Here is a 26,904-nt window from a genome sequence, read left to right as displayed (position 1 = left end):
ATTTGCCCATTATTATTGAAACAATTCTTCAATCTCTACAAATTGGTTGTTGATCATTGCTAGACAACCATTTTCAAGCAGATTTTATATAAAACTGTAACTCTGCAACTCAGGAACATATCTTCTTGGTAAGCAAGTCCAGTGTAGATTTGGCCTTGTGTTTTAGGTTATTGAAAGGTGAATTGGAAAGATGGAAAACAGACTGAACCAGGTTTTCCTCTAGGATTTTGCCTGTGCTTAGCTCTATTCCATTTCTTGTTTATCATGAAAAGTCCTTAACGATTACAAGCACACCCCTAACATGACGCAGCCCCCACAATGCTTGGAAATATGGAGAGTGGTACTCAGTAAAGTGTTGTATTGGATTTGCCCCAAACATAACACCTTGAATTCAGGACAAAAGGTGAATTACTTTAATGCCTTGTTGCAATCAGGATGCATGTTTTGGAATATTTTAATTATGTACAGGCTTCCTTCTTTTCGCTCTGTCAATTAAGTTAATACTGTGGAGTAACTACAATGTTGTTCATCGATCCTCAGTTTTCTATCACAGCCATTAAACTCAGTTTTAAAAAGTCACCATTTGCCTCATGGGGAAATCTCTGAGCGTTTTCCTTCCTCTCCGACAACTGAGTTACGAACAGAGTATGTCAGCTCTAATTTTGCTCCAGTAGCACTCACTTCACAACCTCAGGGCATGCCCACCTCAGCATGCATTTGTAGGCTACTTGTGTGCTGCTATCGCCCCTTGCTTTAGCTACCGTCATGGAGTTCACAAAATATTTTCATTAAGAAACTGACGAAAGACACGGGTGCAAAATCAAGGTGATTTACAAAGATGAAGACCCAGAGCAAGAGAGGGAGTGCGGTGATGTTTGGGCTCCCGAGTGGCGCAGAGGTCTAAGGCACTGCATCTCAGTTCAAGAGGCATCACTACAGTCCCTGGTTCGTATCCAGGCTGCATCACATTTTTTATTTAACCTTTATCTATACAGGTTTTACTCATTGAGATAATATCTCTTTTCCAAGAGAGACCTGGTCACATCTGGCCATGATTGGGAGTCCCATAGGGCAGCGCACAATTGGCCCAGGGTCGTCCGGGTTTGGCCATCATTGTAAATAAGAATTTGTTCTTAACAGACTTGCCTAGTTAAATAAAGGGTAGTGTCCACAATTAAAGAATCATTGTGGAATGTGAAAAGACACTTATCCCAAATGCATGATGGTGTACTTACTACGTGCACATGCTAAAAGAAAGGTAGATGAGTGCGTCATTGTGGCAAAGTATTTATAAACCAAAAATCTGATATTTTAAATGTTTTGTATAGATAATATAACAAAAATGAACAATAGGCCATAATTGATTTTGGCCCAATAGGCCTGGCATATTTCCACATTCAAGGTGGTTTCCATTTTGATTGGCTTATTTTGAATAAAAACCTTATCTATAGAAAAAAATAAAAACCACTCTGCATCTTTGCCCAGCCTGGCAAGAGTGGCCAAAAGGGTGTTTAGCATCCCCAGTGGCTATGCAAATGTGGAGAGGATATTCTCTGCTGCTGGCCAGCTATCCAGGCACAATCGCATGCGCCTGAAGCCACAAACTGGCCAAACTCGTGTTACTAAAAATGAATTCAAAGGCATTAATAAGTCATTTTGTGTTTAATTTGTATTTAATTCCAAGTAAGTCACAGCCTATATGTGCCATTTATAGACAATCATTTAATACAACAAAATGCTGTTTAAATGCTGAGTGCTTTATGTTCCTACCAGCCTGTCATGTCGCACTCTCAAATGCATTTCTTTGTAGGCTATAGCTTTGAAGTAATAGAAATTATATACCTAATTCATTTTCGTTCCTTAGGCTCCCAGTCTGGCTCCTGACCTATTTAGTGTTTATATGCTGTTTAATATAACATGTAGCCTATTTGAAAATAAGACTGTTCTTACATTACCTTTTCATGTTTATTCAAATACTTTTCATTCAAAGCCATATGGTTGGGTTTCAATACTTAAACTATCGGTAGGTCCAGGTAGTCACAAAACTAGATGGATGTTAATGAATGGAGCGAATTTGGAGCGGCAGTTTTTTTCCCTGTGAGCACAGAGCGGTTTTTAGCAGTGCGGGATTTCCAACCGCTCAAATGCTCTGGTTAGGAAGGATGCCTATATCTTCGTAGTATAATTAATAACTTTTTAATGAACTTATTTAGGCTTGCAATAACGAAGGGATTGAATACTTATTGACTCAAGACATTTCAACTTTTCATATTTAAGTAATTTGTAAAAAATTTGAAAAACATAATTCCACTTTCACATTATGGGGAATCGTGTGTAGGCCACAAATGTCCCTGCTGTGCTCTGCTTTTACATATGACACTGTAGTATGTGCGCCCTGTTATGAACAGCAATGCTACCATCTATCCGGTACATCATTTATCTGATCTGGTACAGTAGTAGACTACTACAGTAAATTATATTCTAGTTTTTGGCCTGCCTGACTCCCATTATGTAATCTTTGTGATTCAGGGCCATTTCAGGTCTGGGAGCCAATTGTGGAGAAGGCAGGTGTGAATGCAGAGAGCTCAGAGGAACATCCATCTCAGTTGGCATGGTATAACCGCACAGCAACTGTTCCCCCTCACTGAGCCATACATGCACTGCCAGGGGGCATTAGCAGGCAGCAGCCAGACTGGAGGCTCTTTCAGGCTAGTTTGTGGAAGGCAGGCTGGAGCAGAGGAGCAAAGTTCAACCAAAAATGTCCCCCCTACCCTATTATACTTGAGAGTAGAAGAGGGTAGGGAAGAGAGTAGAAGAGTATCTTTGGAGTGCTCTTCAGAGATCAGGAAACGTATAAGACACAGCTGTTAGGGTTATGTAGGAATATGTGGGGTCATGACAAGCTTGAACTACTGTAGAAGCAAGCAGAGAATGCATCGGTTAAGAGAACACAGATAGGATTCCTCAAGAAGAGTCTGCCAGAGTACACTAAAGTCCATTTAAATATTTACAATCCCTGCTGATAGAACAGGTAGGAAGACCTAGCACTTGTCTTAACTGAACTATCCTTGTCATACTGTACTAAGATACTGTACTGTGTTTGCTTTCATTATCAGTCAGATCTGAAGTGTCGTAAAGTGTATTGAGGATTTGGTCCCTTCATGCATTTCAATTAACAGGTGTGCCTTAAAGGTTCATTTGTGGAATTTCTTAACTTCTTAATGCAGTTGTGTTGTGAAAGGGTTGGGGTGGTATAAAGAAGATAGCCCTATTTGGTAAAAGACCAAGTCCAAATTATGGCAAAAACAGCTCAAATAAGCAAAAGGAAAAGGACACCAATAAGAAGAGACTTGATTGGGCCAAGAAACACAAGCAATGGACATTAGACCGGTGGAAATTTGTCCTTTGGTCTGGAGTCCAAATTGGAGATTTTTGGTTCCAAACGCCTCGTCTTTGTAAGATGCAGTGTGGGTGAACGGATGATCTCCACATGTGTATTTCCCACCATAAAGCATGGAGGAGGTGTTGTTTTGGGGTGGGGGGTGCTTTGCTGATGACACTGTCTGTGACATATTTAGGACCCAAGGCACACTTAACCAGCATGGCTACCACAGCATTCTGCAGCGATACGCCATCCCATCTGGTTTGGGCTTAGTGGGACTATCATTTGTTTTTCATCAGGATTATGACCAAATACACCTCCAGGCTGTGTAAGGGCTATTTGACCAAGAAGGAGAGTGCTGCATCAGATGACCTGCATCAGATTACCTAGCCTCCACAATCTCCCGACCTCAACCCAATTGAGATGGTTTGGGATGAGTCGGACAGCAGAGTGAAGGAAAATGTGCTCAGAGTGCTCAGCATATGTGGGAACTCCTTCAAGACTGTTGGTAAAGCATTCCAGGTGAAGCTGGTTGAGAGAATGCCAAGAGTGTGCAAAGCTGTCATCAAGGCAAAGAGTGGCTATTTGAAGAATCTCAAATATAAAGTATATCTTTATTTGTTTAACACTTTTTTGGTTACTACATGATTCCATGTGTTATTTCATAGGTTTGATGTCTTCACTATTATTCTATAATGTAGAAAATAGTAAAAATAAAGAAAAACACTTGAATGAGTAGGTGTTCTAAAACTGTTGACCGGTAGTGTACATACAAGCACTGAATTATACAGTGAGTTAACATAGTGCATGCCAATCAAAGCCAAGCTACTCTTAGGGGGAGGGGAGAGACTGAAGACTGAATGTCCACTTCTGCAGATGAAGCCAGCTCTGTTAAGAGGTTAGGAGCTGTGGAACCTGAAGGTTTAAGTGGGTTTCGATGGTGTCTCAGCTGTTCTAGATACATGGCTGAAAGCCCTGCAATGAACAGTGAGCACATCTCTTAGAGCTGGGAGGAGGAGAAACATTCCACCTAATAACATCAGCCTGAACATCCCACAGAGAGGAGGCAGAGCAAGGCTGGCCTCACACCAACTGTGCTCAGATGGATTATATTTGCCTGGCTAGACAGGGCTGCAGAACTGCACAACAGCATGTGCAGTACACAGAAGTCCCGTTATTTGGCGATAAATTGAAAGAGACCGCGAACACCATCTTCGGTTGCCAACTTCAGTTAGATTAATGACAAAGTATGAATCTTGAGGGTATTCTTGTACACACTGGCTTATGGTGCTGCACATGCTGAAATGTCAGAGCCAGGCAACACTATGATGTCAAGCATGTAGTATTACGTTATTTATACTTTTCACATTTTGGCATAAAAACACAAGATGAAGAGTCTGCAAATCTATGAACAGACTAGGAATCTTGAAATGTTCTTATAGCTTATCTCACACAGCACAGGCTTTTACCAATGGACAACTGAAAAGGTCTACGTCACCTACTGACAGCAATGGAGTGATTTGCAAAGGTAATTTCAAGATTCTGACAAACTACAAGATGGTGATGGAGAGAAGTCAACCATTTAGGCTTATTCAAACTTAAAACAGCCATACAAAGTGATCAAACAGCACCAGAGCAATAGCAGACCTCAGACAAAGTTGATATTTTCTAATTTAGCTAAACAGTTCTCTGTGTACTTCTCATGAGCCAAACAGTCAGCCAGACAGACACTTATGCCATGAATGTGACAAACCACCACAGCTAGACCTAACCACCACAGCTCATCATGGATGGAAAACCAAACAAGAAAACCTGCTTCACACGTCACCTGAAATAGAGTTCAGGAGGATTCCTTCAACATACTGAAAGTTGCAGATAGAAATGCGATGAATAGAACAGACACAATGTCCAAGACGCGTGTTCTGTTGTACACAATATATTTATATCTTAATGTTCATGAATGTGTCCTAGTGAATGCGGCCTTAGACGTGGACCTTTCTGCTTTGCCCAAAACACTATATACAGCACCTTAGCTAACCAGGAAAAAACTCCATAAAACACAGTGTAAAAAAATCATCTAGCTTTATTTAACCCTCAGTAATGACTCATCTGGCATGGGCAAGTGAAATGGTCAGCACAAGCTAAGCTTAATCAATAAATCAATTAGAAAAATACATATACGAAAGGCTGCCTTCTGCCAAAACGCTGCCTCAGACGGCAAAATTACTCGCTGCAAATAATCATGGCTAAAATGTTGACATTCACTTCTCTAATGTTCTCTTTTTTTGACAAGTTTGACAAGTTCTGGGGTAATCTGAAGTGCATGCTGGACAAGCTAACGAAAAATGAATCAAACGTCCTCCGAAATCAGACGTCACTCAGTCAATTGAGCAAAATTGTGTTGTTTCTTGCATATGTTATATGCAAGAAAGATATATGCAAGATATATGCATATCTCCCTCACTGATTGCTCAGCAAGTCTTTGAATCATCCCCAACAGTTTGAAGATTATTAACCAAAGCACTTGCAGCAGGACGCCTTGGGCTGACTAGGATCTAACATCACACATTCTTATGGCCACCAATTGGGTACATCACAAATTTGTCTCTTTTGGCTCATTCTTACCGACGAGCCTCAAAGATTGTTATCTGGAAACTTGGCAGTCCAATGGTATAGTGGTATATAATTGGATGGCTTTGTTGGAGGAACATGAGGAATGATATCACTAATGTCATTACAGCTAGGATATCAATAATAGATTAACCACCAATGGCAATGGTTCTGCCAAACATTCCTATCATCCTTCTGTAAGACACCATGCTTGCTTAAAAACACTAGTGAGAAAAGCAGCAGTCATATTACCTTCAACCAAAGAATCTTACAAAACATCGAATCATAAAGACACTGGGCTGTTTTCAGATTTGATTATAAAAGCACTTTATAGCATCACTTTCACTCAATGATATACTCAGTTCCATCTGGTACTGGTCTCCAGGAACATGTACTTTCATATCATTGTAAAATGTGGACAGCACACAAGGGTTTGTTTTTCAGGTGGTGAAACAATTCACCCAACAAATATTCATAATAATAGCATTTTAAAGTCATCTTGGGCCCACGTCACAACGGTGGGCCTCGTTAAAATTGTTATATTTTGCCTGTCTTTTCAATTGCCAGAAGATTCAGACCCTACCATTACGCTTGTTAACACTGAGCTGCACTGGGAACGGAATGCAATCATGGTAACATTAAGACACCGTGGGGCGCAAGATATAGATAGGGAAAAATGCTCAAAATTTTACCTTTATCCACACCGATATATCAAGATAAGATGGCGCCGGAGAGGATGGCTGACGTTTTACAGTCGGAAGTTTGTATACACCTTAGCCAAATACATTTAAACTCAGTTTTTCACAATTCCTAACATTTAATCCTAGTAAAAAATTCCATGTCTTAGGTCAGTTAGGATCACCACTTTTTTAAGAAAGTGAAATGTCAGAATAATAGTAGAGAGAATCATTTATTTCAGCTTTTATTTATTGTATCACATTCCTAGTGGGTCAGAAGTTTACATACATTCAATTAGTATTTGGTAGTATTGCCTTTAAATTGTTTAACTTGGGTCAAACGTGTCAGGTAGCCTTCCACAAGCTTCCCACAATAAGTTGGGTGAATTTTGGCCCATTACTACTGACAGAGCTGGTGTTACTGAGTCAGGTTTGTAGGCCTCCTTGCTCGCACATGCTTTTTCAGTTCTGCCCACAAATGTTCTATAGGATGAGGTTAGGGATTTGTGATGGCCACTCCAATACCAATACAATATAATTGACTTTGTTGTCCATAAGCCATTTTGCCACAACTTTGGAACTATGCTTGGGGTCATTGTCCATTTGGAAGATCCATTTGTGACCAAGCTTTAACTTGAGATGTAGCTTCAATATATCCACATAATTTTCTGTCCTCATGATGCCATCTATTTTGTGAAGTGCACCAGTCCCTCCTGCAGCAAAGCACCCCCACAACATGATGCTGCCAACCCCGTGCTTCACGGTTCGGATGGTGTTCTTAGGCTTGCAAGACTCACCCTTTTTCCTCCAATCATAATGATGGTCATCAGGGCCAAACAGTTCTATTTTTGTTTCATCAGACCAGAGGACATTTCTCCCAAAAGTCCAATCTTTGTCCCCATGTGCACTTGCAAACCGTAGTCTGGCTTTTTATGGCGGTTTTGGAGCAGTGGCTTCTTCCTTGCTGAACGGTCTTTCAGGTTATGTCGATTTAGGACTTGTTTCTCTGCGGATATAGATACTTTTGTAACTGTTTCCTCCAGCATCTTCACACGGTCCTTTGCTGTTGTTCTGGGATTGATTTGCACTTTTCACACCAAAGTACATTCATCTTTAGGGGACAGAACGCGTCTCCTTCCTGAGCGGTATGATGGCTGCGTGGTCCCATGGAGTTTATACTTTGCGTACTATTGTTTGTACAGATCGGGCTGCCTTCAGAGAATCTGTAAGCGAGCGAGTAAACTCCCACTGCCTTCCGTTCTACTTGCTAACATGCAATCATTGGAAATTAAAATTGAGGACCTACGATTACAATTATCCTACCAACGGGACATTAAGAACTGTAATATCTCATGTTTCATGAGTCGTGGCTGAACGACGACATGGATAATATAGAGCTGGTGGGATTTTCCATGCACTGGCAGAACAGAGATGCTAAGTCTGGTAAGACAAGGAGTGAGGGTGTGTCTTTTAGTCAATAACAGCTGGTGCACGATGTCTAATATTAAAAAAGTCTTGAGGTATTGGTCGCCTGAGGTAGAGTACCTTACAATAAGTTGTAGACCACACTATCTACCAAAAGAGTAAGAGAGTACGCATCTATATTATTCGTAGCCATCTATTTACCACCACAGACTGATGCTGGCACTAAGACCACATTCAACCACCTCTATACGGCCATAAACAAACAAGAAAATGCTAGCGGTGCTCCAAGTGGCCGGGGACTTTAACGCAGGCAAACTTAAATCAGTTTTACCAAATGTTTACCAGCATGTCACGTGCAACCAGAGGGAGGAAAACAACTCTAGACCACCTTTACTCCACACAGAGATGCATACAAAGCTCTCCCCTGCCCTCCATATGGCAAATCTGACCATAATTCTATCCTGATTCCTGCTTACAAGCAAAAACTAAAGCAGGAAGTACCAGTGACTCGCTCAATACGGAGGTGGTCAGATGACGCGGATGCTACGCTACAGGACTGTTTTGCTAGCACAGACTGGAATATGTTCCGGGATTCATCCAATGGCGTTGACGAGGATACCACCTTATTGATGAAGCTGATGGCTAAGTGCATCGACAACGTCATCCCCACAGTGTCCATACGTACATATCCCAACCAGCAACCATGGATTACAGGCAACATCCACATCGAGCAAAAGGCTTGAGCTGCCGCTTTCAAGGAGCGGGACACTAATCTGGACGCTTATAAGAAATCCTGCTATGCTCTCAGACGAACCATCAAACAAGCAAAGCGTCAATTAAGGATTAAGACTGAATCCTACTATACCGGCTCTGACACTCATTGGATGTGGCAGGGCTTGAAAACTATTATGGACAACAATGGGAAACCCAGACACAAGCTGCCAAGTGTCGCAATCCTACCAGACGAGCTTGATGCCCTTTATGCTCGCGTCGAGGCAAGCAACACTGAAGCATGCACGAGAGCACCAGCTGTTCTGGATGACTGTGTGATAACACACTCAGTAGCCGATGTGACCAATACCTTTCAACAGGTCAGGCTCAATCACACTCCATACTACCCTTTCCCACCTGGACAAAAGGGACACCTATGTGAGAATGCTGTTCATTTACTACAGCTTAACGTTCAACACCATAGTGCCTACGAAGCTCATCACTAAGCTAAGGACCCTGGGACTAAACACCTCCCTCTGCAACTGGATCCTGGAAATCCTGACGGGCCGCCACCAGGTGGTAACACATCTGCCACGCTGATCCTCAATACTGGGGCCCCTCAAGGGTGTGTACTTAGTCCCCTCCTGTACTCCCAGTTCACCCACGACTGCGTGGCCAAACACGACTCCAACACCATCATTAAGTTTTCTGACAATAAAATAGTGGTAGGCCTGATCACCGACAACGATGAGACAGCCTATAGGGAGGAGGTCAGAGAATTGGCAGTGTGGTGCCAGGACCACAACCTCTCCCTCAATGTGAGCAAGACAAAAAGTAGCTGATCGTGGACTACAGGAAAAGGCGAGCCGAACAGGCCCCCATTAACATCAACGGGGCTGTAGTGGAGCAGGTCGAGAGTTTCAAGTTCCTTGGTGTCTACATCACCAATGAACTATCATGGTCCAAACACACCAAGACAGTCGTGAAGAGGTCACAACAACACCTTTCCCCCCCCAGGAGACTGAAAAGATTTGGCATGGGTCCCCAGATCCTCAAAAAGTTATACAGCTGCACCGGTTGCATCACCGCCTGGTATGGCTACTGCTCGGCCTCCGACCGCAAGGCTCTACCGAGGGTAGTGCGTACGGCCCAGTACATCACTAGGGCTAAGCCTCCTGCAATCCAGTACCTATATAATAGGCAGTGTCAGAGGAAAGCTCATAAAATTGTCAGAGACTCCAGTCACCCAAGTCATAGACTGTTTTCTCTGCTACCGCACAGTAAGCGGTACCAGAGCGCCAAGATACATCAAAAAGCTTGAAATGCGGCAATTTTTGTCATCCTCATGCTAGTTAGCAGTAGCCACAGCAGCCATTATGGAACGGCACTGTTGTGTTGAACCACCAAGGAGCTGATTGGCTGACACTGACATTCCAAAATGGCTGCAGTGGCTACTGCTAGCTAGCATGAGGATGACAAAAATTGCCGTATTTCAAGCTTTTTGATGTAGCAATGTGGATAATGGTACAATTTGGAATACAGTGGCATATCCCATCCCTGCATTGAGGAACGTTTTCCAACCCATATCTTTTGCCGGCTTCACAGTGTCTTAATGTAGTCATGATTTCGTTCCGACCCCAGTGCAGCTCAGTGTAAACAAGCGTAACGGTAGGGTCGAATCTTCTAGAAATGTTTTCAAGTGCTGGATTGGATGAGCGAGAGAGAAGAAACAACCATCAGTTTTCTGCCCAGGGCCCTGGTGCTCAGAAAGTAGAGGGCTTACTGAATACCACCTGGCCCAGACACTTAACACTGAGCCACTGAAGAGCTCAGGCATGGCTGCCTTACTCCTGCCCAGGGACAGAGCCTCTAAATAGGTCCAGAACAACTGCTTTACTGTAATGGCCACAGTCAGTAGATCAGGCCAAGGCATCCTCCGTCTCCTCCGCATGGTGACATGCCACCTCAATGTTCTCACTTCCAAACTCACTCATCCTGAAAGCCACTTAAGCCCTGTGTAGAGCCGCCAGAGTCCGGCCTGACCTGGGAATGTCAGCTGGGATGACAATGGAGGCGGCTGTGACGCGAAGATACAGTACTAATTAAAACAGAATGCTCTGGCCTGTCAAGTGAGAGATTCTTACCCTTGATGGATGCAAATAGAATAGCAAAAATGTGAATCCTAATTAAGAGCTAGAGTAGCAAAAGAGACACCAATTTCCATATTGTAAAGACTCACTTGATGAAGTTTGCAAATGATAATAGTAGACATTTTGTTGACCCTTTTGTGAATCTGGATCTTTTGTAATGAAACAATCTGAAGCTGCTATACTCCATTCGGTTTCTTAAGGCTCTGTTCGGAGCAGATTGGTGTGTTGGCTGGTGTAATGACCTTCTCGGAGTTCGTATTAACCTGGGTGATAACAGTCTGTGGTAGGAGGCCGCTTCCCTGTCAGTTTAGATCTGTGCTCGGTGCATCGCCACAGACTCGCTGTTCATGAGTTAAAAATGGAGTTGTCCATTAGCAGACTATCACTAATGTACCAGTGGAGGAGGGTGAACTTTCCCCTTGAGAGAAATCGATACCATCCCCTTTAAACACCAAAACCAGAAAACAACAGAAGAGCCTCTGGGGCCAGCAGGATTCAGGAGGAGTGTAGTGTCACCACATCAAGACCACATTCAGACATAAAAAACACAACACAAAGAGTCTTCCCTCAATTTAGTCTTAGCTCAGGGCAGACAGAGCCAAATGAATAAGCCACTAAATCTTCTTGCAGTCAATCTTTCTCTGAGATTAACACCTGGCATCCAGTCTGTTCCATTTACAGTTTAAGAGCCAACCTGGAACAGAAACACCATCCGTATTCTTCAGAGACTTTGTCCAGATGACACACACTCAAACAATCCACCACTCATGGTCAAACCCATACAGTACAGAAAGAGTGTCAATATGAAGCTGCCATACAGTTAAAGTATATCACCGGGGGACAGGTCATAAAATCAGTCACGGTTCTTTCTTGAGAGATTTTACTTTGTAGGGTTCTAAAGCCACTAGCCTATAATCTTGAGTAATAGAAGGATCCGTTCTCATGTGACGGTCCACTGAGTCAGTTCACCTTGAACTCTGGAATCACAGTGATTCCTGTATGTCATCACAAAAGCCTCCCTGCCTTGATCTCCAACATGATGTGGCCTCATCTCTGGAATGCAACAGAGACTTTACATCCCACAGGACCTGGCACACACTGATTACGCCATAAAACACGAGACTGTGGGATTGCATTGCTTGTTGCAACCAGACATAATTGCATTTAATGTCTAGCTAGTTTATTGACTGTCGACTATGCTCATGAAATTAGATTTGAGCCAACACGGCCAAGTATAGGTTGGGTTTTTTAAATGTTGGGCTTAGTACTGGCACATGTTTAATCAATTTTCACAGCAAAGCAACTGAAAACATCTCGAGTTGAATCTCAGCTGAGTGTATGAACATAGTTTTTAGAGGTCTGGGCTATATGCACAGTCACACGGGCTGATGTCGAATTAGGACTCTGACCCTCAAATGAACCTACATGTGGCAGAAAAGTGAGTGCAACAAATACGCTGTGGACAAAACAAGCTTTATTGTTACTCAGATTATGAATTTAACACAATTGTTTTTTCTATTGTGAGGAGATAAACAAGGCTTTAGTCTCTTAAGCCAAGATGTTATCATAGAGCCCAACAAAATTCCAAGGTAATGTTACATTTTTTATGGAAAGATACAAATACCTGAATTACAAATCAATGTTAAAAGGAGTTAAACTTGCCAGTTAAATTAGTACCAATAATGATGTAATGTGATCAGAACCTTGTAATAAGAAGATGAAAGAAAGTGATCCAGTGCAGTAGCTAAAGAATATCCAAAATAGAAGTCGACCGATTATGATTTTTCAATCGGCCGATTTTTTTATATGTATTTGTGATAATGACAATTACAACAATACTGAATTAACACTTATTTTAACTTAATAGAATACATCAATAAAAATCAATTTAGCCTCAAATAAACAATGAAACATGTTCAATTTGGTTTAAATAATGCAAAAACAAAGTGTTGGAGAAGTAAAAGTGCAATATGTGCCATGTAAAAAAGCTAATGTTTGAGTTCCTTGCTCAGAACATGAGAACATATGAAAGTTGGTGGTTCCTTTTAACATGAGACTTCAATATTTACAAGGTAAGGTTTTAGGTTGTAGTTAATATAGTATTTATAGGACTATTTCTCTCTATACCATTTGTTTTTCATATACATTTGACTATTGGATGTTCTTATAGGCACTATAGTATTGCCAGTGTAACAGTACAGCTTCCGTCCCTCTCCTCGCCCCTACCTGGGATCGAACCAGGAACACAGACAACAGCCACACTGGAAGCAGCGTTAACCATCGCTCCACAAAAGCCACGGCCCTGGCAGAGCAAGGGGAATAACTAGTCCAAGTCTCAGAGCGAGTAACGTTTGAAACGCTATTAGCGCACACCCAGCTAACTAGCTAGCCATTTCACATCGGTTACACCAGCCATTAGGCTGATAGGCTTGAAGTCATAAACAGTGCTGTGCTTTTGAAGAGCTGCTGGCAAAACGCACGAAAGTGCCGTTTGAATGAATGCTTACGAGCCTGCTGCCTACCATCGCTCAGTCAGACTGCTCTATCAAATCATAGACTTAATTATAACATAATAACACACAGAAATGCGAGCCTTTGGTCATTAATATGGTCAAATCCGGAAACTATAATTTCGAAAACAAAACGTTCAGTATTTTATCTAACGGGTGGCATCCCTAAGTCTAAATATTCTTGTTACATTGCACAACCTTCAATGTTATGTCATAATTTACGTAAAATTCAGGCAAATTAGTTCGCAATGAGCCAGGCTGCCCAAACTGTTGCATATACCCTGACTCTGCGTGCAATGAACGCAAGAGAAATGACACAATTTCACCTGGTTAATATTGCTTGCTAACCTGGATTTCTTTTAGCTAAATACGCAGGTTTAAAAATATATACTTCTGTGTATTGATTTTAAGAAAGGCATTGATGTTTATGGTTTGGTACAGTCTTCCAACGATTGTTAAATCATACCCCAGCATTGCATCTATTATATGCAACGCAGGACACGCTAGATAAATGAGTAATATCATCAACCATGTGTAGTCTTAACTAGTCTATAACTAGTGATTATGATTGATTGATTGTTTTTTATAATATAAGTTTATTGCTAGCTAGCAACTTACCTTGGCTTCTACTGCATTCGCGTAACAGGCAGGCTCCTCGTGGAGTGCAATGAGAGGCAGGTGGTTAGAGCGTTGGACTAGTTAACTGTAAGGGTGCAAGATGGGATCCCCCGAGATGACAAGGTGAAAATCTGTCGTTCTGCCCCTGAACATGGCAGTTAACCCACCGTTTCCAGGCAGTCGTTGAAAATAAGAATATGTTCTTTTAACTGACTTTCCTAGTTAAATAAAGGTATAAAAAAAAAATGATCGGCAAAATCGGTGCCCAAAAATACTGATTTCCGATTGTTATGAAAACAACCCTAATCAGTCGACCTCTAATCCAAAATGATCAAAATGAAGTTCTGCACTAAATCTAATTTCTGGGAAGCATTGGACACTGTGGACACTTTCATGGCTTTTGAGCCAGAAAAGGGATAGACGTGTCATATTGGCCATCAACACTTTAAACAAACCAAGAGATAAACCTGAGCTAAAACATACCCATTATGTTTTGCTGATGATTAAGTGTGTTTTATTTGAGTCACGGACTGGAGGAGGGGCATTGGGGAGTCTCTGTCAAAGCATTATTGTTGCCTGAATTGACACTCAGTCAGTCACCAACATGACATATTACTGCTGAAGGGCAAGCGGCTGACAGTGTGTTACTATGTGAGAGACAGAAAATAAACAACTTTATGAATAGGAGTTATAGTCTTTTGAAGGAGTAGGTTTATGGTAAAATATCAAACTACAGTATACTAATCCTGTTGAACTATTTTAATAATTCCCATAATGATAACTGTTATTAATTCATTTCTGTTAATATTTTAAAAAAGGATAACAGCTGAACAGTATAGTGATGAAAAAGTAGTTTAAAAAGTAACGCGGCTATCACTTTTAATTTTCATTCCATCTCCTCCGATCCTTTTCATGTCCTTCCATGTCAGTGAGATTACTGAAGCGCAATTCCTCAGTGAATTGCGGTTTAAAACCACAGCAGTAAATTACCTGTCACCCCACTACAATAATAGCGGTAATGACATATCACAGAAACCAAGAATGGATTGAACTATGACAACCTGCAAGTGCCTGTTCAAACGGAGGACTCTTCCCTGGATGTTACAGAAAAATAACACTAGTCAAAATGATGATCATGACTATGGCATCAGCCTAAGATACGTATATAGCCTACCCATGACATTAGACCGTCGTGAGACAGGTTAGTTTTACCCTACTGATGATGTGTTGTTACCCGAATTGACAGCCAGTCAGTCACCAACATGACATATTACTGCTGAAGGGCAAGGTGGCAGTAAACCCTTAATACAAATAGGAGTCTGATTCAATTAATCATTTAGTAATAATAAATAACACTATAAATAAATAACTATAAACTATTTATGCCTATGTGCAAAAAATAAACAGATGTTAGAGATGGAGAGAGTAGCCTCATCATTGGTGTTTCATATTTTTCATGTAAAGCTATAATCTCAGAGATGTAGTGTGTGCTTCAGGGGAAATCGCCAAAGCATACACTGCACCTCAGGGTCCACACAAAGCTCACTGATTAGTCTTGTAACTATGGTTACCACCCCAACCCCATGTTCCGACAACCGCTGCTTTGGAATAAACAGAGATATTCCTTCAAGTCCCCTGCTGTTTCTAATTTATCACTAAAGGCGTTTTCAGTTGGACCCTTGAGGCCTTTGAACACAGTTGGAGCTGGGGGCAGTTACAAATGAGCTACCTGAGAGGTCGACTTCACTTAATTTAACAACCAAATCAGGAGCTGGGAGGCCTAAGGAACCAGGAAGAGCTGCCACCATCAGCGGCACATCAGGGTGCCAAGTACCCCATAACCTCTTCATAAATACCAAACCTACTGGGATTTCATTTTTATTTTTGAGGAGTTTAATTTCCTGCTCCTACCTTGTCCTCAACACATCAGAATCCCATTATGCGTGTGAATGGGAGAACAGATCACGCTAATAATACCCAAGTTGAAGTCAACATTTATACTTCAGAGAAATGGTTGAATGACCGAGCTTGAGAAGGCTTGTATACCTATAGATTATTTCTAAGGCACCACCTTGACGAATGTAAATGGTAGGTCACAAATACTGTAACCTAGCATTTTCATAGAGGTACCAATTGCGATAAGTCCCTGCCTTACAGTAAACCTACACCTGAGGGAATTACTGTTTAACAGTCTCCGGACTGTAAGCCTGGGGATTTTGGGCTTTGTATTAACCCCTTTCCATTCTCAAGGTCTGTGGTCCACTCCACCCTCTCACACACACACACACACGCTGGGACTGCAGTGCCCACCTGTTCAAAGCTCTGCCCAGTAATGCTGCTTTTGTGCTTGATTACAGCAGCTTGACAGGGAAATGTCCTTCTTCCTTTTCCTCACAGGACTTAGGAGAGAGCTCAACCCCCAGTCCCCCACTAACCCTAACTTTACACTTGTGATAACAGTGGGGTCATTTCTTTTGTTGAAATTTGTATGGCTGCCATATAAACGGACAACTCTTTTTCTTAGAGTGGGTACAAAGTCCTCTTCCTGCCAGTCTCCTTACCTCCTCCCATTGGAGCAATTAGACATGAGACAGCAGATCTGCATGTGTTATGTTGGTTTACAGGGAAAGGGAAGGTAGTACTGATGGACAGTAAGAATTATTGGCAGGTCAATACATGGGACATGTCAGGTGTGAAGATAGTCTTTTTAACTTTAATCTATGTTGAGTTAAGTAAACTACACGTCGAGTGTGACAGATGGTCCAATTTGACTGAAACATCCACTGGGCGGATCTCTGAGCCTGTCATTTTCTGCAGGTCTAATGAAAGCGATTCTGCCACTGCCCTCATGGTTATTTCAGATGTGCAGGATGCATGGGCTGCTACTGAAGGCTACAGATCACTGAGTGGCAGTTCAAAACCAAAGGCCTGGCATTTGAAGTTAAATGGTCTTGCCTCTCTGACTGAAATGATCAATGGACCAAGAAGTTTCACTTGTGCATTTTCCGGCCTAGTCTCTTTATAGCCTTTGATGAGCTTGACCAATACTTTCTGAATTAAAGCCTTTGTCAGGTTTTTTCAAAGGATTAGTGGGAAGAAAACACACAGAGCGTACCAGATGCTTGTATTTAACTAATGCTTTTAACATTGCAAGCGCGTAGGGGCTCCACGAAGGCTTCATCATTGCTTTTATCATACCATACAGGGTCAATGGAGGCTGCTACACATGAAAATATGCCTCAAGAGTGACATTTTAAAAGACATCAAGTGAATCACAGTGCTTTGGACTGATGGTTTATGTCAAGCAGTCACTTGTCAGCCAAAGAGCAGACATCAATCTAATGTCAACCTGGAATGGCAGCCAAAAAAACCGAACAATTAAATAAAGATGCTTCCAGCACTTGTCCGCTGTCATCTTCACCTAACACACAACATGATGTTGTTAAGTTTAATGGCCGCATTAATGGGTGAGGTACATCCTTCACACCGTTTAGGAGTAAAAACAGCCCATTCAAACCTGATTTATAGAAAAGGGGAGGATAAATTCCACCACCGTTCACTGCACCATTAATATGGACTTGGTCCCCCCTTTGCCGCTTTCAGCTATACTTTTCGTGGCTGTTTATTTACCACCACAAACAGATGCTGGCACTAAGACCGCACTCAGTCAGCTGTATAAGGAAATAAGCAAACAGGAAACCACTCACCCAGAGGCGGCGCTCCTAGTGGCCAGATAATTTAATGCAGGGAAACTTAAATCAGTTCTACCAAATTTACATCAACATGTTAAAAGTGCAACCAGAGGGAAAAAAATTGTAGATCACCTGTACTCCACACACAGAGACGCGTACAAAGCTCTCCCTCACCCTCCATTTGGTAAATCCAACCACAACTCTATCCTCCTGATTCCTGCTTACAAGCAAAAATTAAAGCAGGAAGCACCAGTGACTCGGTGTATAAAAAAGTGGTCTGATGAAGCAGATGCTAAACTACAGGACTGTTTTGCTATCACAGACTGGAACATGTCCCGGGATTCTTCCAATGGCATTGAGGAGTACACCACATCAGTCACTGGCTTTATCAATAAGTGCTTTGAGGACGTAGACCCCACAGTGACTGTATGTACATACCCCAACCAGTAGCCATGGATTACAGGCAACATTTGCACTGAGCTAAAGGGTAGAGCTGCCACTTTCAAGGTGCGAGACTCTAACCTGGAAGCTTAGAATAAATCCTGCTATGCCCTGCGACGAACCATCAAACAGGCAAAGCGTCAATACAGAGCTAAGATTTAATCGTACTACACCGGCTCCGACGCTCGTCTTATGTGGCAGGGTTTGCAAACAATTACAGACTACAAAGGGAAGCACAGCCGCGAGCTGCCCAGTGACACGAGCCTACCAGACGAGCTAAATCACTTATATGCTCACTTCGAGGCAAGCAACACTGAGCCATGCATGAGAGCATCAGCCGTTCCAGGCGACTGTGTGATCACGCTCTCCATAGCCGACGTGAGTAAGACCTTTAAACAGATCAACATACACAAGGCTGCGGGGCCAGACCGATTACCAGGACGTGTGCTCCGGGCATGTGCTGACCAACTGGCAGGTGTCTTCACTGATATTTTCAACATGTCCCTGATTAAGTCTGTAATACCAACATGTTTCAAGCAGACCACCATAGTCCCTGTGCCCAAGAACACAAAAGAAACCTGCCTAAATGACTACAGCCCCTCACTCACGTATGTAGCCATGAAGTGCTTTGAAAGGTTGGTAATGGCTCACAACACCATTATTCCAGAAACCCAAGACCCATTCTAATTTGCATACTGCCCAAACAGATCCACACTACCCTTTCCCACCTGGACAAAAGGAACACTTACGTAAGAATGCTATTCATTGACTACAGCTCAGCGTTCAACGCCATAGTACCCTCAAAGCTCATCAGTAAGCTATGGATCCTGGGACTAAACACCTCCCTCTGCAACTGGATCCTGGACTTCCTGATGGGCAGCCCCCAGGTGCTGAGGGTAGGTAGCAACACATCTGCCACGCTGATCATCAACACTGGAGCTCCACAGGGGTGCGTGCTCAGTCCCCTCCTGTACTCCCTGTTCACCCACTACTGCATGGCCAGGCACGACTCCACCACCATCATTAAGTTTGCAGACGACACAACAATGGTAGGCCTGAATACCGACAACAACAAGACAGCCTATAGGGAGGAAGTCAGAGACCTGGCCGGGTGGTGCCAGAATAACAACCTATCCCTCAACGTAACCAAGACTAAGGAGATTGTGGACTACAGAAAAAGGAGGACAGAGCACACCCCCATTCTCATCGACGGGGCTGTAGTGGAGCAGGTTGAGAGCTGCAAGTTCCTTGGTGTCCACATCAACAACAAACTAGAATGGTTCAAACACACCAAGACAGTCGTGAAGAGGGCAAGACAAAGCCTATTCCCCCTCAGGACACTAAAAAGAGTTCCTCAAAATGTTCTACAGCTGCAACATCGAGAGCATCACTGCCTGATATGGCAACTGCTCGGCCTCTGACCGCAAGGCACTACAGAGGGCAGTGCGTACAGCCCAGTACATCACTGGGGCTAAGCTGCCTGCCATCCAGGACCTCTACAGCAGGCGATGTCAGAGGAAGGCCCTAAAAATTGTCAAAGACCCCAGACACCCTAGACTGTTCACAGGAGTGCCAGGTCTAGGACAAAAAAGGTTCTCAACAGTTTTAACCCCCAAGCCATAAGACTCCTGAACAGGTAATCAAATGGCTACCCGGACTATTTGCATTGTGCCCCCCCCCAACCCCTCTTTTTACACTGCTGCTACTCTCTGTTTATCATATATGCATAGTCACTTTAACGATACATTCATGTACATACTACCTCAAATCGGGCTGACCAACCAGTGCTCCCGCACATAGGCTAACCGGGGTATCTGCATTGTGTCCCACCCACCACCCGCCAACCCGTCTTTTACGCTACTGCTACTCTCTGTTCATCATATATGCATAGTCACTTTAACCATATCTACATGTACATACTACCTCAATCAGCCTGACTAACCGGTGTCTGTATGTAGCCTCGCTACTTTTATAGTTTCGCTACTGTATATAGCCTTTCTTTTTACTTTTGTTTTATTTCTTTACCTACCTATTGTTCACCTAATACCTCTTTTGCACTATTGGTTAGAGCCTGTAAGTGAGCATTGCACTGTTGTATTCAGCGCACGTGATAAATAAACTTTGATTTGAACAGCATCCACTCTTCTGGGCTTTCAAATAGATGTTGGGACTTGCCTCCATTCAGCCACAAGAGCATTAGTGAGGTTGGGCACAGATGTTGGGCGATTAGGCCTGGCTCACAGTCTGCGTTCCAATTCATCCCAAATGTGTTTGGTGAGGTTGAGGTCAGGGCTCTGTGCAGGCCAGTCAAGTTCTTCCACACCGATTTCAACAAACCATTTCTGTATGGACCTCGCTTTGTGCACAAGGGCACTGCCGTGCTGAAACAGGAAAGGGCCTTCCCCAAACTGTTGTGACAAAGTCGGAAGCAACAAAATCATCGAGAAAGTGGTATGCTGTAGCGTTAAGATTTCCCTTCATTGGAACTAAGGGGCCTAGCCCGAGCCAAGAAAAATAGCCCCAGACCATTACTCCTCCTCCACCAAACTTTCCAGTTGGCACTATGCATTCGGGCAGGTAGCATTCTCCTGGCATCCGTCAAACCCAGATTAGTCTGTCGGATTGCCAGATTGTGAAGCGTGATTCATCTGTCCAAAGAACATGTTTCCACTGCTCCAGAGTCCAATGGTGGCGACCTTTACACCACTCCAGCCGACGCTTGGCATTGTGCATGGGGGTCTTAGGCTTGTATGCGGCTGCTCGGCCATAGAAACCCATTTCATTAAGCTCCTGACAAATAGTTCCTGTGCTTCCAGAGGCAGTTTGGTTCTCGGTAGTGAGCGTTGCAAACGAGGACAGGCAATTTTCACACACACACAACACGCTACAGGACTCGGGAGTCACGTTCTGAGCTTGTGTGGCCTACCACTTTGCGGCTGAGCCGTTGTTGCTCCTAGACTTGACCGTTCACAATAACAGCACTTACAGTTGACCGGGGTAGTTCTAGCAGGCCGAAATTTGACGAACTGACATGTTGGAAAGGTGTCATCCTATGACGGTATCACGTTGAAAGTTACTGAGCTTTTCAGTAAGGCCATTCTACTGCCAATGTATGTCTATGGAGATTAAAATGGACCACACAGCCATGCATACACCGGTCAGAAACGGGTGTAGCTGAAATAGCCCAATCCACTAATTTGAAGGGGTGTCTACATTCTTCGTATATATAGTGTATTTTCAGATCACAAAAATGTTGGTCTTATGTCATCACAACTGAAGTGCAAAATTCTCTCAATGCAAGTCATTTCCAATTAGGCCTATACTAATATGCCTTTGTTACACCCTGAGCAATTCAAGAATTCAAACAAACACCTTGTTGTACAACCATTCAGTGCAATTGTAAATACTCCAATATGTTGTTCAGTTGGGCATGAAATTGACCAAGAGAGATCTCAGCAGCACAGCAATTTGGATACTCAGTAGCGAGATGATCTGAGAGCAGCCTGGGCTATCTTAGGAGAATTCCTGCAATAGAAGACCATTACAGCTCTACCCTCAGGGCAGGGCACCGACACACACTGCCTGGACAAAACCCAGACCCAGCCAGGCAGGGATTACAAATGATCTGAAGGAGTACCTTTTTTTTCTCTGCGTTTCAAATTGCTTCTCTGCGTTTCAAATACACCATGGAGGGTCATAAAATAGGGGAGCCCTGACAGTGCAGTAACTGGCCTTCCCCTATCAAGGTGTAGCAGAGCTGGGAGCCCACAGCATAGTGTAGCACTTCATAACACCCTGCTGAATCTCAAGACTCCGCAGAGCAAACTGTGAGATGTCATGCAGGCGTGCAAAACTAGGAGGGAGGAAACTCAATGGGGCAATTGTGTGTGCTGGCCAGCCGCCTGGACCCCCATCTGCGTGAGGAAACCAGACTGCAGAGTCAAGGGAGTACAAGTGGAACCAAGACTGAGGCAAAACACATGGCAACCCAAACTAGCCATCAATACCACCCTGCATTGCATGCAGCAAGACTTGGGGGAAGATTTGTGTGAAACAAGAATAGCCGTGCGTTCGCCGGAGCCTCACCTTTTGGAGGACAGAATGAGTACTGTCCATTGGAGGCTCACGTAATGTCTAGGCTTACCAGACGCAATTGACTAGGAACACCATAGAAGCACAGCCAGGTACTTACTAAATTACCAAATATTTCATCTAAATCTTCCAGCATACAAAGAGCTAACTGAAAAACTGAGCTGATTTACAAGAGGCTTACATTACGGCCCTTGTTCGATGCATCCGTTCCCTCGCTTCTTCCCAACCGACACAGACATGGTTTTATGTTCAGCGAGGCACAAAGTAAAAGCAGATCTTTCACCATGCCTGTCTATGAGTTGCCTGAATGAGAGACGTAGCAGGTCAGAGGATCTGGGCTGCTGGAATTTCAAACAACCTTTCTGCAGACAGAAATACAAGAGTCCTAAGGACAATCAGACCCCTCGTCATTACAGCCGGCAAGAGGAAACACGAGGAAGTTTAATGACAGCCTGTCATTGGAGAGCTTGGTTTCTCTCTCATTCCCACAACCACACACACAGCCAGCCTGGGACCAGCCTACATGCAACAGAACAGAGCATGTTCTGGCTGACTAATCCTTCCTTTACAGGTTAAATTTTGTTACATTTTCTTATTTATTAGTATCAAAATACAAAACTCACTTGCTGCAGAAAATATGCTTTTGAAACTCGGGGATAGGGATGGCTTTAATTTCCTGAACTGACAAGACTTCCAATTAAATTGACACCAAGCCCTGAAAAAAAGCCATGTCAAATATACCCTACCAGTTACGGTTGCAAAATGATCTGATATTGGGCAATATTTCCATGCAGCCAAAAGCACATTTTTCACCAAAAGCACACACAGTGAGTAATGAACTGAATCAGCAGGTCAGAGTTCTCCCAGAGCATTCTGTTACCATGTCAACCCGCCAGGGAATGGTACAAACATATCACCCCCATCACTACCACCACCAGCCTGGGGAAGAGAGAGAAGGTCCCCAAGGGAACAATCCTCACCACTGACACAATGTGACAGGTGGCAACAGGGCTGGAGACACATGGTAGGATGAATGTTTTATAGTGCAATGACATCACACTGAAGAAAGAGGCAGAGAAAGATTGAGCGAGAGAGAGAGAGAGAGAGAGAGAGAGAGAGAGAGAGAGAGAAAGATGAATCATTTATGTGTCAGCATAGAGAGAAAGTAGGTCATGGTGAGGGTGGGGGATAGAGGGGTAGGTCCCCACACTGTACTTTGCTTCTAATTATCTTCGATTCCTTCTGGCAGCTGTGTACGATGCTGTATAAAGTGGCACTTGCTAATTGTTCAGCAGATCAAATCTTCCTTTACATAATGTGTGGCTGGAGTCATAAGTGCCAATGATGCTGATGAAATGGCACTTAGCTCTTTGATGTTCAACCATTTGGACTGACCAGATTAGAGGGTGGTGACATTTGCCCTTTAGTGTCCATTGTCAACGTCTCTGGAAGCCTGGAAAAGCATCCACTTAACTAGCTACAAACATTCATGAATTGACCTTAATCAATGGTTTTCTGATACAAGTTGACATACTGGTAGCGCTGTTCAATATCCATGGACAAAAAATCTATCATCCATATTGTGATCCTTGCAACACTTATCCCCACCTCATCCGTATGGCAGTGGAACAGTCTTTTCTCCCATTGGGAGGCTCAGCCTATAGACTGTGACCCACTGCATCCGAATAGGAAAACCAATTGGCCCATAAATGGGTTTGGGTACACAGAGGTAAACACTGTGTTAAACTCTGACCATGTGAACATCCATATAGCAATAAATCTAGATTAATAATCCACAACATATCATGCAGCAGGCTGACAGATCATTGCCCAATTGAAATCACACCCGTGTCCTTAGGGCCATCTAATTAATATTCCTGCCATGGTCGCAGTGGAAAGAAGTGATGGCACAAGATAAGCCTCAAAAAGACTACGCGCAGTTGTAATTCAGGTGCCCAATTCAGCCGTGCATTAATCCAATGTCACACTCCCCATTTCTTGCTCTGCCCACGGGGAGGACGAGAGAAAAAGGAAGTGTGACAAGTGAGGAGACAGACATTTAGCTGCCTCCCGCCACAGATTTTAGAAGCTTCTGCTGAGACTCTCGCAGAGGGAACAGAAGGAGAGAGGAAGGAATGGAAGGAGGAATGGAGGAAGAAAGAGCCGACAGCCTCAGTCAGTGGATCCGGCTGTGTGGGAGTCACTCAGACATGTGCAGTGGAGTGTGAATATTACACTCACACTTCAGCCTATGAGGGCCACCTCCTCTAGGGAAGGCAAGGCAGGCAGTCCCTGAAGGTCAGTGAGCAAACCTGCTCCAGCTGGGCCCAGGCAGGGTAGATGGGTAGGGAGACGGAGTATACCAGACCACCTTCCTCCAAGTACAAGTAAACTTTTCATAGGCTCACTTTAGGTAAAAGGTAAACTGGATGTATGGTTTAAGAATGACCCTGTCGCCAGATGTCCTGTCAGGAGCGGTAGAATGAGGCCAGCTTTTAATATTTGCTTAAATACAATAGGTTTTTAATGGTGCACCTTTTCCTTATCAATGATAACAGTTTAGACTAACCCAAGCTGTTGTTATCAATAACTCACACACACAGCCAGACTGTTATGATAAAGCATTCCAAGTTCTTGCTCGACTCAGTGGATAGCAGACAACAGCCTGCAGTTCCATCCTCAGGAGTCACCATCTTGACTAATCCAACCATGTCATGACAAGGCAGAGTTGTGCCAAGAACTCTGATGCAGAACATTTAAGGGAGCAAATAGTTTGGCCATTTAGTTCATGATTCCACCCCCTGCTTTCATAATTTGAACTGTCCTTGAGGTAACAAAGATGGTGAAAAAAAGGCAGGGAGTACATAAAACTATAAAGCACTGTCAAAAGTAAAAGGCTGTCTCTTGCAATTAAAAGGCTCTGAGGTCATCTGTTTAAAGCAATCAGCTCTGACTACAGCGGCTATTTTTGTGGCATTTCACTGTTTTCTTATTTTGTTTCATATAGCCATAACACAATCTAAAAGAAAAATACAACAATAGCAGTTATTATAGGTTACATCATACCATGTAAGTGGTGGTGGAACCACTTCTCCCAAAGAACTTTGGTTGGAAAACAAACAGATAAAAAAATAATACTAATCTTCCCATACCAGCAAAAACCCATTTGTGGGATGCAGCACGGTCTCCAGTTTCAGGTTTTGCTACATGAGCCTACATTCTGTCAGCTGGGGAGCACTTCCTTTGGGCTGTTCTCACATGGGCCCTATGGCTGTGGACGCTAATGGCTACCGAAACCCAGCTCTTCAGTATAATGCTTCAAACAAGGCACCTCCTCGATAAAAGGGGGTAAAGTGACGTGGCTAACCAGTGACTATACACTGTGATGAAATGCCTATGTGCTGGAGTACTGTATTTCATTAACAAATTAATAATAAAAATGGGTTAGTTAGAACCGGTCCTTACATCTGACTCGTTGCAAAATGTGGCAAACGCTATTTCTTCAACCCTTTGTCATGACATTTGTTATAAATTATTTGTGAAGAATCTATGAAAGGGTTTATGAAGACTCCATGAAGCCTTAAAATTGTTTGTGACCAAAAATAGGCAACCTACAGAGAGAGTATTCAATGCTGGGGCAATTGAAAATCCACAGATGGAAATTTCGGTTCAGAAAGGCAAAATCTTGCCAGTGATGATGTAACACATGACAAAAAAAATGTAAAGGTAGAAAACACAAAATAACTGCCATCCAAACTGGTGCCATTCTCCTCTTTTCACAAGTCTGGCAGCAACTAAAATAACATTCAGCGAGGTTTGGCACACCAGGTATAGCAGCTAACACAGAGCACATTTCCATATGGCAAAAGGGTAACTAAAGATTTTATTACATCAATTCACAGTGAAATATGGCCTGACAAAGCATTTGTAACCATTTACCATCAATGCACTGCAACAGAAACACTGTGCCAGACTAAATGTCTACCTCCCCTCATGCTGGGCTCCCGAGTGATGCAGAGGACTAAAGCACTGCATCTCAGCGCAAGAGTCATCACTACAGTCCCTGGTTCGAACCCAAGCTGTATCACATCCGGATGTGATTGGGAGTCCCATAGGGCAGCGCAGAATTGGCCCAGAGTCATCCGGGTTTGGCCGGAGTAGGCCGTCATTGTAAATAAGAATTTTCTTAACTGACTTACTTGCCTAGTTAAATAAAGGTTAAATAAGCTAATTGCTGATCTTACATCTGGCACCAAGTATAAAGCTCAACTCTGGAGGACTAGCTTCATGGTTATGTTGAATGATCACATGGTGGAACTAATCAGCATGTTAAAATGTGAACCAACTAGCGCTGTCCCCGACTAAACTAAAATTTTGGTTAACCACAAGTCATCTGCTATTTGCGCAAGGGATAACAAGTAATCAGGAAGGCCTATTTTAAGACGTTTCCACTGGATGAGAGCATGACATTTCTCCCTTCCACGCCAAATGGTTATCGAAAGGGAGAGAGCTGAGTAACTATTGTCGTTGGATGTAAAAACATACTTTGTTTGCTTGCTGTTTGAGATGACGAATGCATTACTTTGAGAAGCATTA

The 26,904-nt window shown here is 43.1% G+C and overlaps 1 protein-coding gene across 2 annotated transcripts in view; it reads right to left on the bottom strand.

The window, feature by feature from the left end:
* galnt2 (UDP-N-acetyl-alpha-D-galactosamine:polypeptide N-acetylgalactosaminyltransferase 2) overlaps window positions 1-26,904 on the bottom strand; it is a 92,464-nt gene that overhangs the window by 35,494 nt on the left and 30,066 nt on the right. The gene's annotated exons all lie outside the window — the stretch shown is intronic.

Source organism: Oncorhynchus mykiss, chromosome 20, assembly GCF_013265735.2.
Source record: "Oncorhynchus mykiss isolate Arlee chromosome 20, USDA_OmykA_1.1, whole genome shotgun sequence".
NCBI classification, from domain to species: Eukaryota; Metazoa; Chordata; class Actinopteri; order Salmoniformes; family Salmonidae; genus Oncorhynchus; species Oncorhynchus mykiss.
The sequence above is the reverse complement of the archived record's forward strand: the minus strand, read 5'-3'. Positions and strand labels throughout refer to the sequence as shown.